Here is a 17,131-nt window from a genome sequence, read left to right on the forward strand (position 1 = left end):
ATAACACAGGAACTAGGGCCTTTAACATTATTTTGTTCTGCAAAGTATTAGCTCAGTTCTGTGGAAACTTCATTATCGACGATGAAGATTTGGCTGGATAATTTTTTTTTTTGTAGTATTTAGTGCTGAATATGATCCACGTATTCACTTTATCAAAAAAGTGCTTCATATGAAATTTTTGTTTGAACATAATCTCTGATATTTTCGGATGACAGCGAACAAAACTATCCTTATTTTTGGCACAATCTAATATACTAGTATATATTATCATACAGTCTTACAATTTAAACGTTACATACCCTTAATATGATATAGATTAATTATGTTAGGGATATATTACAAGCCCTTGAATCCTAAAACAATTTGAGAACAGAAAATTTATGATTATTATCAGGAACGGATTCTATGGAAGTTGTATTTTTTTCTGGAACCAGGTATTGTGGTTTTGATTTAAAATTACAGCGGATTAGCTTTAACTGATCCCAGATATACCCATTTCATTTTGGCTTTTTGGATATATATGGCTGTTCTTGCCTTCTTTCTATTTTATAATTTTTAAGAGCTCATATTAAATTTGCATGGTATACAAAACTGGCGTTGAAGAAATTTTTATCTTGCAATGTATTCAAAAGAAATACTTCAGCAAATAATAATTTAATACTTCTCACGTCACCTTGTTGCGTGCCAAATTTATTTCCAAATCCAAAGTTTGCTAAAACGCTAACATAAAAGCTGTTTTATTCAAAACGATTTGTCAGATTCTTTATGTGAAAAACTGAAGACATAGCAATACTAAAACAAATGCCGAAATCAAAAGGTGGAACAAAATTAAAAATCAACGGGCTCATTAAAGAGTTTGGTTCTGCCCGCAAATTCCAACCGTCTCGCAATGTAGGTAATATTACTGTTGAACCATTGCATGAAAGCGGACGACGTTATCTATTGACGGTGGTCGTGTTGGAAAAGGTGTACTCGTCAACAATTGCAACAGTTTTTGACGATTCTATGCACATTCTATGGCTAGAAGGACTCCAACACGAAAAGGTTTTGGTATTTGTTACTGATACGGCACCTTACATTCAGAAAAGCGCGTCGTTGATAAATCTACTTTACCCCAATGTGATTCCCATAACTTCCGTCGCGCATGGTGTATACCGTGTCTGCGAATCAATATGCGCAAGGTACTCTGAGGTGGACGACATACGTTCAAACTTAAAGAAAGTTATTCTAAAAAGCCCAACAAGAGTGACAATTTTCAAAAAACTGAACCAGCTCTATCTCTTTCCCCACGGCCTATAAATCAAGAAAAAACGTATTATTTTGTATGGCTTTCAACTAATATTGTTTTATTTTATGCAGGTGATTACTCGATGGGGTACGTGGTTAGTTGCAGTCGTGTGTTATGCGGACAACTTTGATTTTACAGAAAATAGGTTGTTAAAAAAAAAAATTATTTACTTACAATAGGAACTCCCCATTGGCGAAGTATTAAATATTTTGCATAATATTCAGAACGGTTTTAGAAAAATTCCATGCCGCTTTTACAGCCAACGTAGGTTAAGAGATAATAAGGTAGCTTTGTGAGGAAAGCGGCCTAATTTCTTATAATTTGGAAGCTTGCACCGTTCCATAACAAAATTAGGCACCACTTAGCTTCAGCTTAGTTCGAGCGTACCTTTAGTACTTTCAAGGCATTTCTTTGCGATAATCGAATGAAAATGCTACCCGAAAATTTTAAATTGATTTTGTGGTATAATGTTACTGCAACTTTAAGGAGTATGGTTTTTAAGTTAAGAAACTCGATTCAAATCAAATTCTAACCAAAGTACAAAAAATTCGTGTAATGAAACTAAATATTTTTTTTTCCTTTTAAAAATAAATTTTTTGTTTGTTTATAAATTTTTTTACCTTCGTTTGGTTTTAGCCTTTTCTGCGACTTTTAGTGGAATCTTTGCCAAGATGGATTGAGTACTTGGGAAGCTCATAAGTAACACACACACATTAATATTTATATATAATGGGGAATATAATTGCTCTTTTATTTCTGTGCAAAACACTGTGTACTTACGCATACCCATATATATGCGGGCGTGGCACCGTCCACTTCTTTAAAGTTTTATACAGAATAATATATATAGGGTACATACATATTGTGGCGAATGTTGGCATCACTATGCTGTTAGTCAATAATCAAAACAACAAAAACAGCAAGCAACCACACTTATATACATGTACACACAAAAGCAAGCAGCCACGCAACAAGGCAACGAAGAATATTCCACACACATAACCAGCTTCTCGAAGTGAAGATGCCGAGATTGAAACCTTGCTGCATTGCTCGTGGCATTGAAAGGGTCTGCAGTTGAAATCTTACAGACAATTACAGAGTACGAACGGAACAGTAATGAAGCATTGATGGCCGCTGTAGAGAGATGTTACGGAAACGAGCATAGGAAACAGATATACCAAATAGAATTGTAAAACCGTTACCAAAAGCGCTTATCGAAGCGTATAGGCACATGCAACATATAAGGCAAATGGTATATGAGCGTTGATCTAAACATATTCTCCGGTAAGTATATACACATGTGCATATTTTACTACACTCATTATATAAAATAATGTGGGATCGAAAACGGCGACTTGTCTAATTGCCCAGACAATATGTAAAAATGAGAATGTTGGATTCATAGGTTGGCGTCCTAAAGCTTTCATTTAGTAACGATGCTTTATGGTTTCATCCTTAAGTCTAGCCAATTTTGTTATATCCAAAATACATATATCCAGTATTTTGGATTACGTTATGACTATGCACTGACTGTTTTGTACATACAAGTACATTGATGGATGTAACGGTATATCGTGAGCGCTTATCTAGGCATATGGGTACATACATACCCACCTACAAATAATCGTGTCTATAAATGTATCCGACGAATACCTTGCGGAGGAATGCATATTGTTTTACGACAAAGCAATATGCTCAAACAATATATATGAGTAACACTACTTAGGCTGATAGCTTCACTTCCAACTGAAGCGATCCTCTAAGTTTTCATTCGTCATCGTGACCAAAGGTTGTTATATTCCATATAAATTTATTAACATATGTCCATGTACATTAGGTTGAAACTTTTTTGTAATTCCTTATAATTACGTCTAGGATATTTCCTATACAATCTCATGTTTTGCAAAGTGAGCTATATTTTTGGTGCTAACGATGGAAATTCCAAACACATTTGTTTGCCTATCATACTGTGACGAATATTAGCAACGCTAAGGGATACTATCATCTCTAAGCCAATACTAAGCAGTGACTTGTATGCACATCAACAAGTCAATCATTAACAGAAAAACATGCATATATCTGAGATACTCCCAAAAGTAGGCAATCATTTGTGCAAGTATCACTCACATATACACGGGCATATGATAAGCTATAAACGTAGTTATAGCTGGTAATTTTATAGCTGGTAACTAACCAGTAAATTCTAGAAATAGAACCGCCAAGAAATATGCCAACGAGGAAACCAAACAGTATAAAAGCAGCAACAGTTGAGGCACGACCAATCAGTTTGATTTAAGCAAGCTATCAGCTGCGAAGTATAAGTGAAGTACTTTAAAAAAGGCCATTTTGCATTATTGAATAGTTGAGTTATTTATTCAACACTTTAGTGATTCGAACGTTAGCAGAAGATTGCAAGTAAGGGGAAATGCAGTAAATTCGTTACAATTGGTGTCCCAAGAGGAATTGTTGAATAAATTCCAGAGGACAACAAGGACAGTGAATTGAAGATCCAGCAACTGAAGAAGGAGTTGGAGAGCAGTGGATTGAATCCAACCGGCATTAAACTCGAACTGCAGGTACGACTACGAGAGACAATGGAATTAGAAGGAATTGACGTGGAAGTATGACTTTCCTCTTGATGGCGATGAGACAACAACAAAAATTGAGGAGAAAAACGAAACACCGCAGACAATGGCGAACACAGGCCTGAACACAATATTAGCTGCAATATCTGCACAAATGTCGACAGTAACATCCAAGATGGAAAAACAACTAGAATCACAGGAGATACGTATAACATCGAAGATTGAAGCACAAGAAACGCGTATGTCAGAAATGTCGACACAGATTACATCCAAGATGGATACTCAGCTGGAATCGCAGGAGAACCGTATAACAGCGAAGATTTGAGCACAAGAGGCACGAAAATCCGAAATGTCGGCGCAAATTGCAGCACAGATATCACCGCAGATCTCTGCTCAACTGGAAGAGCAAGAAGGACGTATTTCCTCGAAGTTGGAGGCGCAAGATACAAAAATTTTACAGTTTGAGAAAAAAATCGAAGCCGATGTGGATGCTTTGAGAGGACGTATCACGCAGTTACAACTAAATCGCCCAGCAGTTTCTGCGAGTAATCCAAAGGTAAAAACACAATCCTTTGACGGTTCTGTTCCTTTCCATGTCTTTAAGCTACAATTTGAGAAGACCGCAACAGTGAACAACTGGAATGCTGAAGATAAAGTTGCTGCACTGTTCATGGCGTTGAAAGAGCCTGCAAGCTGAGATTTACAAACCATTCCAGAGGGCCAACGGAACTATTATGAAGCATTGATGGGCGCTCTGGAGAGACGATACGGAACTGAGCATAGGAGACAGATATACCAAATGGAGTTACTGAACCGCTTCCAGAGGCCTGGTGAAACATTGCAAGAGTTTGCGTCGGATGTTGAAAGGCTGGCACATTTAGCGAATGCGGACGCAACCGTGGAATATACTGAAAGGGTAAAGATTCAGAGCTTTATATATGGCAAACGGGACGTCGAAACAAAGCGAGCTACATACGCAAACCCAAAACCTACATTCACAGAAACGGTATCACATGCTCTGATTCAGGAAACGGCATCGCTTCTGTGTAAGCCAGCGTTCAAAGCACGCCGTGTAGAGTGGAAAGGCCAGACTGGGTGAACACAATATTGGAGTCGCTGAAAGGATCGCAAAAGCGGAATGAAAGAGTTATCAAATGCGGGAAGCCCGGTCACATTGCACGTCATTGCGATCTTGATCCTAGTGGTTTCAACAGCATGGGTGGTCTTAATAACAAAGGTGGAGGGGATGGGCAAGAGCGAGTAAGATGTAGAGATCGAGAGCTAGCTCCAGCTATTGAATGTCCTGTGATATCTGTGTCGAAAATTGGTAGAAAATCGAGCAGTCTTACCGTCAGAGGGAATGTGGATGGCAAAGAACGTGTACTGACTGTAGACACGGGCGCATCTCATTCCTTAATCCGATCTGATTTGGTCAACAGGAGAGTAAAACCGTTACCTGGAGCAAGGTTGCGTATGGTCACTGGTGAGTATAACCAAGTCCAGGGAGAAGTGATATGTGAAGTCTTGATTAGAAAGGTCCTAGTTCTACACAAATTCGTTGTGGCGAAGATCCTTCATGAAGTCATATTGGGAGTGGACTTCTTGGTTGACCATGACATCAGGATCGACATGCAGAGAAGGATTATTCGTTATAAGAACCAGAATATACTACTTAACTTCAGTGTGGAGAAAGGGTTTAGTAGTAATCGGGTACTGGTGGAGAAGACTCGACAAAGACCACGAAAGTCAAAGGCAAAGGTTGATGGACCGAATGGGCCAAATAAAGCGAAATCAAAAGTACCTGCGAGAGAAACTCTGGCATTGACAAACCTTATGGACGTACTAAAACGACTGAACGAATTTTCCAGACAGAATGCAAGGGTGGTTTCAAGCCAGCGCGCACTACTGTTGTGGAACGTCAAGACGATACTGATGATGCAAATTCAGTCCGTCAAAATCAAACTCTGCGAAGTAGTTTTTCATTGGCCAAACAACAGATGACGAAGGAACGATCAAGGATAATGAGTAGTGAGATGAAACGCAGGTACGATGTGAACAATAATTCGGAAGGTTTCTTAGAGGGAGATTTGGTACTGCAATAGAACCATCACCGGCAGAAAGGTGTTCCATACAAATTTCGGTGCAGTTGGGAAGGCCCGTACAAAGTTGTGAAGAAGATCAGTGATACCATCTCCCACATACAAACCATTGGGAAACCTCGAAGTAGAAGAGTGGTGTATTTGGAGATGCTGATCGAGAGATTTGTCTGATGGAGACGATCTGACTTAGGTGGAGGACAGTGTGACGAATATTAGCAACACATTATTGAATAGTGGAGTTATTTATTCAACAGTTTAGTGATTCCAACGTTAGCAGAAGATTGCAAATAAGGGGAATTGCAGTAAATTCTTTACAATATTGTGCAACGAATGAAAGGGAGGAGAGTATATATATCGATGCCCGTATTTGAAAGCAGGAAAAGAGGAAGACTTCCACTGCTCCCAATTGTCGTCAGTTGTAGCGAAACAGGGAAAGCTGGTATGGCTTGTTACCGTACGGCCAACTACGCCTAGTCGGTTAACTACGAATTGATGAGCTCACGCACAAATTTCAGCTTCAGCTGTCCACAGGCAATAAAAGTTTGCAGATTTGTATGTTGTTCAGTGCAATTAAATATAGCGATGTCAAAAACTTCACATGAAGCGTCCGGTGCTTTAAAGCAAGAGTGCCCGGCAGTGGTTCCGTATGGCTCGCAACAATATCACTTTGGCCCCGTTTGGCTCCCAACAACAACCAATCGAAACTGAAAATAAACCAGGCATGCTTAACGAACGAAACGATATCATTTCGTTACGATAATCAACGCTAATAAACGAAACGAAGTCACTTCGTTTCGTTTATTAACGTTAAGATCGTCAAATTAACGTTAATTTGTCGTTCTTAACGTTAATAAACGAAACGAAATGACTTCGTTTCGTTTATTAACGTTGATTATCGTAACGAAATGATATCGTTTCGTTCGTTAAGCATGCCTGAAATAAACACAGCATTCTTTGCCGGCATGTGACATAATGAAACAAATGGCACGAAAATCGATTAAATTGCATTCACTGCTGGCGGCCTGCACTTGCTGCTGTTGCTTGTTGTTGTTTCTTTCGCAGTGTGGTTTTAAATGTGTACAGTGCGTTATGTAAAATGCGTAGTTATTAATAATACCTAATGGGATACGTCACTAGAATGTGTAATCTCTAGAATTTAATTAATGGCCATTTTTTATACTGAGCACGCTCACACGTGAGCTAAAAAATAAATCTAACTTTATCACATAAAGCACACACGCCATTTATTTATAAAGCTCCCCCGCTTTGTACATTTGTCGTTCCGAGACGGAAGTTGTGGTACGTTTTAATGAAGCTGTTGTCATTTGGCTCCCTTAGTCAAACCCCTTGACCATTCTATCTTTAAAGCGTACCCGATTCTTGAAAGCATCGAAACCTTCAGGTACTGTACATTGTTGCCATTATAATCATTGATTAGTGCTAAACCACCTAGGCGATTTTGGTTATGGCGAAAGAGTTCACGTAGTCTATCCTTGCTTTGCGATAACTGACGGCATGTGAGACACCAAGGGAGATGCAGTTCTAATCCACCTTTCTCGTTATACTCAGTAGATGTCTACCCTTCATCTGCCTTCAAATACAGGTATTGAAGTACGACAAGTGTTCTTTTATTGGCATAAGATGACCAACTGCTCCACTAGTACAACGCTGTCGAATAGTCTCCACAAAAAGAGATAGAACAAGCATTATGGTCAGGTGAGCACATCTGTGAACGAACAGCTGATATCTTACTTGAAAACCTTTAGAATGGTAGCGTAGTGGTGTGTGTAGTAGCTGTAGTACTGTTTTCCCCGGATAACTTGTGAACGGGTCGAAAAACTTTACTGCCGTGCTTGCATTCTTAATTTTGATATAATTACGCGTCCTTGGATACCCATTCTAAAATGTCGATAGGTCCCATAAAATGCACTATATATTTTAAACTAAATTTGTCCCAAAAAATTTACCATCCTTCATATCTGATTTTCCGCTCCTCTTATTGCTTATTACTACATTCCTGCATCGATCTCGTTGCCTGCTGTCGGTAATTGGACACTTCATTTATTCGCACATTTCGGTCAGTGTCAAACGGCAGTGTGTTAGAATGAAGTCAAAAATGAATCAAATTTTATCAAATTCCAGGACCAACATATATATAAATTGTAACGAATTTTGGGAATTGAGGATTATTATGCACCTTCTCTTAACCTTCGAATCGCTAAACTGTGTAATAAATAACTCCAATATTCAGTATGGCAAAATCGTCTTAATTTACAACTCTACTTCACAATTAATAGTATCGCGTACTTCACTGATAGCGTGTTCCATCAAAATAATGCCTTATTCCACAGCTTGCGCTGCTTTTATATTCTCGGATACCTCGTTCCCCCATTTCTCTGGACTTTTCGCAAATAGCTGCTTATTTATGTCCCCTTTATGTATCTGATATTTACGTTTCTCTTCTAGTTATATGCGTGTGTATGTGTGAGTCACAACTTCTGCTCTTAGCTGCTGACTACATACTATATGTCACGGTGTTCTGGAAGGTGGATTAGGTTTCCTTGCGATAGTTAAAGTTTGCAATCTTAAAATAACTAATATCCATATTTAAACACTGAAGAACTGGAAATACGGTTCGTATCAAAAAATCGTGTCACAACCGTGGCACTTGTATCTTCGTAGTTTTAAGTTAAGTACCGTCTATTGTACCATTTTTCTTTAAAGTTTGCTGACATACATTTTACGGAAAATCTTGGGAGTTTTACTAGCTTTTTTTAATGAGCAATTTATTGTCAAAATGTTACAACCGGTTTCAGTATCAAGAAGAGAAATTACCCTGCTAGACAGCTGTCAGTCATTTGGGGCATCAATTGACAGACATGGCTGATGGAAATTTACATCAGGGCGTAAAGCAAAGTTTCTATCAGGTTGTTAGAAGCGACATGACAAACCTGATTAAACAATTTGTATACGTGTATGGTTTTCCGTCTTCTTTTTGCACACGAGAATCCGCATATCGTTGTCCTTGTCCTTGTCTACGACCTATTCCATAATCCCTGATGTAGATATACATAAGGTATGTATAAACAAAATCAGCAAACGCAGCTGATGTAGAAACCAATCCTGTATAAATAAACCAGAGACAGCGCTGATGTAGAAATTCGTCAAACCTGTATAAATAAAATCCGACCTGATGTAAAAACCTTTCACATTTCAAATTTATCATTTATTTTCATACAACATTTTATCATATAATTACATTACTAATATATTACTAATATATATTTTAATATTAAAATAGTAGATGTACATAACGTGGCATGGTTGATGAGCTTGAAGCTACAAAGTAAAACACTATGTTTTCACTATTAACTTATCTTTGGCCTAATAAATATAAACAAAAATACAAAAACCAAAAAAATTATATCTATAATATAAAAATAATGAAAGCTGTTGATGAGTGCTTTAGTGCAGGGTAATTTTCATACCCCTGGGTGACTAGGGTCTCGAGATATAGGCCAAAACGTGGACCCGGGTACCCCTAGTATATGTTTATAGAATATGGGTAACAAATGAAAGCTGTTGATGAGTGCTTTAGTATAGGCTTTAGTAGGGTCTCGAGATATAGGCCAAAACGTGGATCATGGCAACACTAGGATGTGTTTTTACATTATGGATAACAAATTGAAGCTGCTGATGTATGCTTTAGTACAGAGTAAGTTTTATGCCGCTGGGTGACTAGGGTCTAGAGATATAGGCCAAAACGTGGACCCGGATACACCTAGAATGTGTTTTTACATTATGGATATCAAATTGAAGCTGTTGCTGTATGCTTTAGTAAAAAGTAAATTTTACACCGCTGGGTGACTACGGTCTCGAGATATAGGCCAAAACATGGACCCGCATACACCTAGAATGTGTTTTTACATTATGGGTATCAAATTGAAGCGGTTGATGTGTGCTTTAGTACAGAGAAAGTTTTACACCGCTGGGTGACTAGGGTTTCGAGATATAGGCCAAAACATGGACCAGGATAGCCCTAGAATGTGTGTGTATTATGGATATCAAATGAAATTTGTTGCTGAGAGCTTTAAAGTAATTTTCATTGTGATATTCGATTTAGGTGCATCAACCTGGCAAAACTGATAAATATGCATGCGAAGCCGAAATAAAGACATGAATTAATAATACCCACATACCTATTTACATACGTCCTATTCGACTCGATTTAATATTATTTATTTACGATGCTTTTTCCGAGAAGTAGACCAGAGACGGACTGGGACTGGGATTAGGACTAGGACTGGGACTGAGACTGAGACTCGGAGTGGGACTCGGAATGGGACTGGAACAAAATACATACCACCCTCTGGGACTGGCAATAAGAGATGAAGAAGAAGGAGAAAAACTTGGGAGAAGAGAAAAGAGAGAAGGAGACTGAGAAAGAGATAGAATGAGACGAAGATGGAGATAGATGAAGCGAAAAATACGGAGGGAGGAGTGAATACAAAGATTAGGAAAAAGTGTGGAGGGACGAGGGCAGAGTTAGACGGAAAAAAGCTTATTAAAATGTATGCAGATAGGCCAAATTTAGGGCAGAACAGCGTTTTCCGGGTCTGCTAGTTATATTATAAATAAAATGTATAAGGAAATACATACATGTATGTAAATATACAAATAAGCTGTGTTTACTCAGGTTTATATATAAAGTTATGTATGTGTATATGCTTATACATTTTATTTATTTTGTAATTTAAACATTGTTGGTTTTTGTATTTATGTTAATGTTTATTAGCCCTAAGGAAGACTTCAGAGTAAAGTCGAAATTATGCAAAAGCAAACATTGTGTTTTACTCTATGGCCGCAAGCTCACCAAATATACCACAACAAATAGATAAGGCTATTAGTAACAATTTAAGATTAATACAAATAAGCTCGTTAAGCTGTATGACAAATGATGTGAAAGTATGAATATGAGAGTGGGGATGTGGGAGTAGATGGGCGAATATGAGGAGTTGGAGTGGATGTAGGTGTTGGAGTGGTAGTCAGTGTGCGTGTGGGTGGAGGTGGTAGTATGTTAAATTTTACTCCAAATTTGCTAACTGCTGTGCCATAATTCCTTGGTTCATTGCCAATATGTTTTGCTTAATGGAAATAAAAATGAATTAGAAAATGCAATGATAAATTAAATATCAATACATACATTCGTCAAAATGACCTGCGCCATTTCGAGCAGCTGGTCCATTTTTTTGGAGATTTCTGTTTCTCCGACATTGCTGGTGTTGCTGACTTTCATTGCTGAAGTTTTGGCGTGAGCATGAGCAGTCCCAGTGAAACCCCCGCTGGTTGTGTAACTCATCGTAAGGGCTTTGGCTGAAAATGATAATCATATAATATTTTACTTGGTTTTATTTAAAAAATTAATTATAGTTACCGTTGTTTTGTGACGATATGATGCTATTAATAGTGGTATTGAAGAGGCATTTTTTATTTACGAATTTAATATAGATAGTAATAAATTAAGTTTAACACAGTGAAAGTTATTATAGACTGAATATGTGGTTTAATTAGAGAAGTCGCGAAATAGGTGGTGAAGTAGGGGAATTATTAAAAATTCATTTTCGTAAGGAATGCAGAAGTATTTATAGTCAATATCATCTTTTTTAATTGTCTTCATTTAAGAACTAAGTTCGCTTGCTATAACTAAAGAACAGAATTAATTCCCTCAATATAGCTGCATGCACCTTCGTTTACCCCCGCACTATTCTCACTGGGCTTATACGCAACAATATTTTGATTTAATTGGCATATGCTTTGATTTGCACCTCCATTTTGAGCCATAGGAACAATATTTTCACTATTGTCCTCACAAACCACACATTTCACATTTTCCGTGTCTACCAATCTTTGAAATTTATTTACACCGGTTTCAGTTTTTTAAATGCCTCTTATTCATTTACTCACTTTTTTTTAACACGTACCGCTGTAATAAATAATTAAATCGGTAAATTTTAATAAATTACTTTCAGCAAACAAATTTTCACGACTAGATTTGTCAAATGACGCGTATTTTTTGGCTTTCTGTTCGTTGTTCTTCTTCTTTCGGTGAGAAATGTCAAAAGAAAGAGGAACAAAAGAAAAATGTATGCGAGTGTGTTAGTGATGTCAAAAATTCTGTTAATGTGTTGGAGTTTCCGTCAGCTCGGTCTAGCAGGGAAATAGCTGTAGCTCGTCCACTTTGGGAAAGTTTTTTAGCTATAAAAACTCAAAGAAAAAAGATTGAAAATATTTGAAAATCGAATATTTTGTAGTATTATGCAGCAAACTCTAATATGCCAATGTACTTTCTATGCAAACCACCCATATTGCATGCACATTACAATATCGACCTAAATATATTTCGTTTACCCCTACACGCAGGAGTTCAACATCACTCACTAATGCCGACAGCAAGACCTGTATCTGGTTACAATTCTACTGGCGTATACTGACGAGCCCGTTAATAGCGTGACCGCGTGTCAATGACAATTCGTCAATACGCCTGCCAAAATATTTCTACAGTTACAATTTGTTAAAATAGATCGAACTAATATGCTGACTCAGTATGTAAATGTTAAGAATGCAATGTATTAGTGTTAGTGTAAATATGTATGTGTAGACCAGATAATTTTGTATAAAAGGAAAGACAATTCCCAAATAAAGAGAATCGCTTTCCAACGCTACTCATCAGTGTTTTTATTCAATCATATATCACATATTACAATTTTTTTTCCAAAATTTTGGGTTAGTAAAACTGAGAGCTAGCGGAGAATCGCCCATATATCAAAATGATCTGGGCGAAAAAAGAAATTCATTTAGCCATGTCCGTCCGTATGTCCGTTTGTCCGTAAACACGATAACTTGAGTAAATTTTGAGGTATCTTAATGAAATTTGGTGTGTAAGTTCCTGGGTACTCTTCTCAGATCGCTATTTTAAATGAATGAAATCGGACTATAACCACGCCCACTTTTTCGATATCGAAAATTTCGGAAAACAGAAAAAGTGCGATAATTCATTACCAAAGACGGATAAAGCGATGAAACTTGGTAGGTGGGTTGACATTATGACGCAGAATAGAAAATTAGTAAAATTTGGGACAATGAGCGTGGAACCGCTCACTTTCAAAAGAAGGTAATTTAAAAGCTTTGCAAGCTGTAATTTGGCAGGAACGTTACTCCGATTACTATATGTATGCTTAATAAAAATTAGCAAAATCGGATGATGAACACGCCCACTTAAAAAAAAAATTTTAAGTCAAATTTTAACAAAAAATGTAAAATCTTTACAGTATATAAGTAAATTATGTCAACATTCAACGCCAGTAATGATATGGTGCAACAATATACAAAAATAAAGGAAAATTTCAAAATGGGCGTGGATCCGTCCTTTTTCATTTAATTTGTCTAGAATACTTTTAATGCCATAAGTCGAACAAAATCTTACCAAGCCTTGTGAAATTTGGTGAGGGCATACTTTTAAGACGATAACTGTTTTCTGTGAAAACGTGCGAAATCGCTTGAAGCCACGCCCAGTTTTTATACACAGTCAACCGTCTGTCCTTCCGCTCAGCCGTTAACACGATAACTTGAGCGAAAATCTATATATCTCTACTAAACTTAATTCACGTACTTATCTGAACTCACCTTATCTTGGTATTAAAAATAAGCGAAATCCGACTATGATCACGCCCACTTTTTCGATATCGAAAATTTCGAAAAATGAAAAAAATTCCATAATTCTATACCAAATACGAAAAAAGGGATGAAACATGGTATTGCGTTGGTTTTTGACGCAAAATATAACTTTTAGAAAAAACTTTGTAAAATGGTTGTGACACCTACCATATTAAGTAGATGAAATTGAAAAAGTTCTGCAGGGCGAAATCAAAAGCCCTTGGAATCATAGCAGGAATACTTTTCATGGTATTAAATAAATAAATAAATTAGCGGTACCCGACAGATGATGTTATGGGTCACCCTGGTCCACATTTTGTTCGATATCTGGAAAACGCCTTCACATACACAACTAAGGGTCACTCCCTTTTAAAACCCCCATTAGTACCTTTAATTTGATACCCATATCGTACAAACACATTATAGAGTCACCCCTGGTCCACCTTTATGGCGATATCTCGAAAAGGCGTCCACCTATAGCACTATGGCCCACTCCGTTTTAAAATACTCTTTAGTACTTTCCATTTTATACTCATGTCATACAAACACGTTCCAGGGTTACTCTAGGTTCATTTTCCTACATGGTGATTTTCGTTTATTTTTTCTCCAAAGCTCTCGGCTGAGTATGTAATGTCCGGTTACACCCAAACTTAGCCTTCCTTACTTGTTTTATTTTATTTTATTTTCGTGAAAATACTGTAGTATGGAATCTTACATTTGAGTCCAGTTAGAGAACCACAAGTTGTTAATGAAATTTTTTCAACTTTAGTAATAGCATTTTTTCTTTATAAAAATTTCCTCTTTTGCTGATTATGCTATGGTTCTCGAGTTGAGCCACTGGTTCGAATCAACTCTTGAGATTTTATAAGTATGCCTAGATATCAACATGAGCTCTAATGGTACAAAAGCCCAAATGCTTGTTGGGTATATTCAATGCCATTTCGAACGAACGTAAATAAATGATAGGTTAACTAGAGTTATCCCTCCTAGATCGGCCGCTTAAGCTCAGCATAAACTTCAGTTAACTGTACTGAAAAACCGGGCCTTACTCCTTAAATATCTACTTGCATTGTATAAAATCCTTACATTCTCCCTGTAACAACTAAATTAACTGAACGGCTTTCAAGTAAGATATTCGCTAACTATATACGCGTCTTGAATAAATATGAATTTTTAAATTATGAATCCTAAATACCTATCTCATTAAGTTATAACCAGGGCCCGGATTTTGTTGACCTAAAGAACAGCCAAAAATGACTCAAAAAAATGACATATTGACTTAAAAAATCCTTCAAAATTACCTAAAAAAAAAGAAAAAATGACCTGAAAAAATTTTATATTTTTGAATTGTTTTAAATTTGTATTGCACTTTAAAGCTTTTTGTTACAATAAATAACAAGATACATTTTTAAATTATCAACAGTAATAGATCTTCTGTTATCGGATAATATGTTTTTGTACATAGAAAAACTTCTTTCTACGTCAGCACTGATGTTAATGCAGTAAAATGTATTGTGTCAAAATATTCCTCATTTAAAACATTTGCAATGGATTTTAAAAATTTGTAACCAACATTTTTATCTCGTACTTGTCTTAATTTACAATATATATTTCTAGCTGCAACCCCATGCATATCATTCAATTTTCTTTCCAGATCTTCCATCAAATTCACACCCTCTTCTAAAGATAAATGGTTGGATTGAAGGGATTCTACCGTTTTTGAAATACATGAAAAGTAATTTTTTATGTACGTTAACTGGCCCTTCAATTCATTATTTTTAAAAAGCTGCTGAGTCTCTTCTATGGCTCTAGCATCATGGTTATTAAACGAATTAATAACATGCATTTAACGACGTACCCCAACGGGTGATTACAGGCTATGGTGGGAAAGACACTCCAGGAGCAAGTATTATAAATTGATCTTTTCGTGACGGTGCTTTAATAAAAATCTTTGTTTTTGATATCAGTCCATCCACGACTGGAAAGATCGATCTTATTTCCTCCGCAACCCTGTGCAAAGCGTGAGCGAGGCAAGTGACATGTATCATTTTAGGATAAAAAATGTTAATAGATTTGTCTGCTTTGACCATATAAGGAGCAGCATCTGTCACAAAAAGCAATATGTCATTATGTCGAATACCTGCAAAAACAAAAAAAATTAAATATGATAGAAATATATGCATGAATGTATGTAGGATAATTCCAAAATATAAATGTGCTCGTACCATCTGGCCAAAGTAAAGTCATCGCATTGTAAAAGAGTTGACATATGCTGTTATGGTTCACTTTATCGATCATTTCACATGTAAGAAGGTACGCCTGACATGGCTCGCCTAGCCCCATGGTACCCACTATAACGTTGGCAATATAACGGCCTTCAACGTCGCTTGTTTCGTCGATTGATTGAATATTTTTCTTCCAGCAATGCACTCTCTTATATTATTTATTGTTGACTGATAGCAGAGCGATAAGTAGTTTTTGCGCAAAGTAGATTCGTCGGGTATCTTACGTCCTGTCTAAGCTTCCAGAAATTTTTTTAAAGGAACGTTATTTAGTCTACCAATTGGGATGTCAGATGAAACCAATGCGTCGCATAAGTCCCTGAAAAATTCATTGTTTCTGGGACTTGTTGATGCAGCGTCGATCAAGAGCATTTGCTTGGATTTTTTTTTATCCATGAGCTCCAATCCACGCTTGTGCTTTTCGCGACCTATATGTTGCTGAACTGTAAATCTCTTATCGGGCAAAGCTTTAACTTCACAAAATTTACAAAATAATATTACGCCGTCAGTAGAAAATATTTCACAGCCAAATTCATCAACCAATTTTTTTAAGTGACTGGCTTTCGACGGCTTCTGTTTTGGCATATTTTATTTCGAACTTCAAATGCGCAAACCACAAAGAACCACGAGCCGCTAATCGAAATATCGCGAACAAACTTTTCACCCAATTTATTAATGGCTCAAAATGGTTTCTTATTTTGATATTTTTCTTAGAGTTTCAAATGCATTCGAAAACCGTTACATTAATCGGCAGCAGAGAACAACACCGCACACCAAAACAAACATTTAAGCATTTCCGGGTTACCAATTGAAGTAAAACAAGTAAAGACGGGACTGTCTTCGGCTGTGCCGAAGACTTCATACCTTTCATGAATGGGGCTGAACAATAATCTTATCCCGTTCGTAATCTCCAAATAATCGGATGTATAAGATAAGAAATATATAGTGAACAGATGTACATACCTAAACGATTTTTAAGATAAATATAAAATAAAAAATAGGTAGGTACTTTGTGTGAGGATGCAAAGTTTCAGGTTTTTTGTGGTCTGCGTGTAAAAACTATGACTACGAATCACGTATTTCAACAATATATCACGTAACGTTATTTTTTTTTTTTTTTTAAGACGTAAACGTAACTATTTGATGAATTTTGAAGCTTCTAGC

At 36.8% G+C, this 17,131-nt stretch overlaps 1 long non-coding RNA gene across 1 annotated transcript; it reads right to left on the reverse strand.

The window, feature by feature from the left end:
- Nucleotides 1–9,212: 9,212 nt before the first annotated feature.
- Nucleotides 9,213–12,030, reverse strand: LOC137241999 (uncharacterized). The gene is made up of 3 exons (XR_010950048.1): nt 11,407–12,030; nt 11,176–11,345; nt 9,213–11,116 (listed from the first exon to the last, which is right to left on the reverse strand). It is a non-coding gene; the product is annotated as an uncharacterized lncRNA (long non-coding RNA).
- Between the last annotated feature and the right edge of the window lie 5,101 nt (nt 12,031–17,131).

Source organism: Eurosta solidaginis, chromosome 1 (assembly GCF_040869045.1).
Source record: "Eurosta solidaginis isolate ZX-2024a chromosome 1, ASM4086904v1, whole genome shotgun sequence".
Taxonomy (NCBI): Eukaryota; Metazoa; Arthropoda; class Insecta; order Diptera; family Tephritidae; genus Eurosta; species Eurosta solidaginis.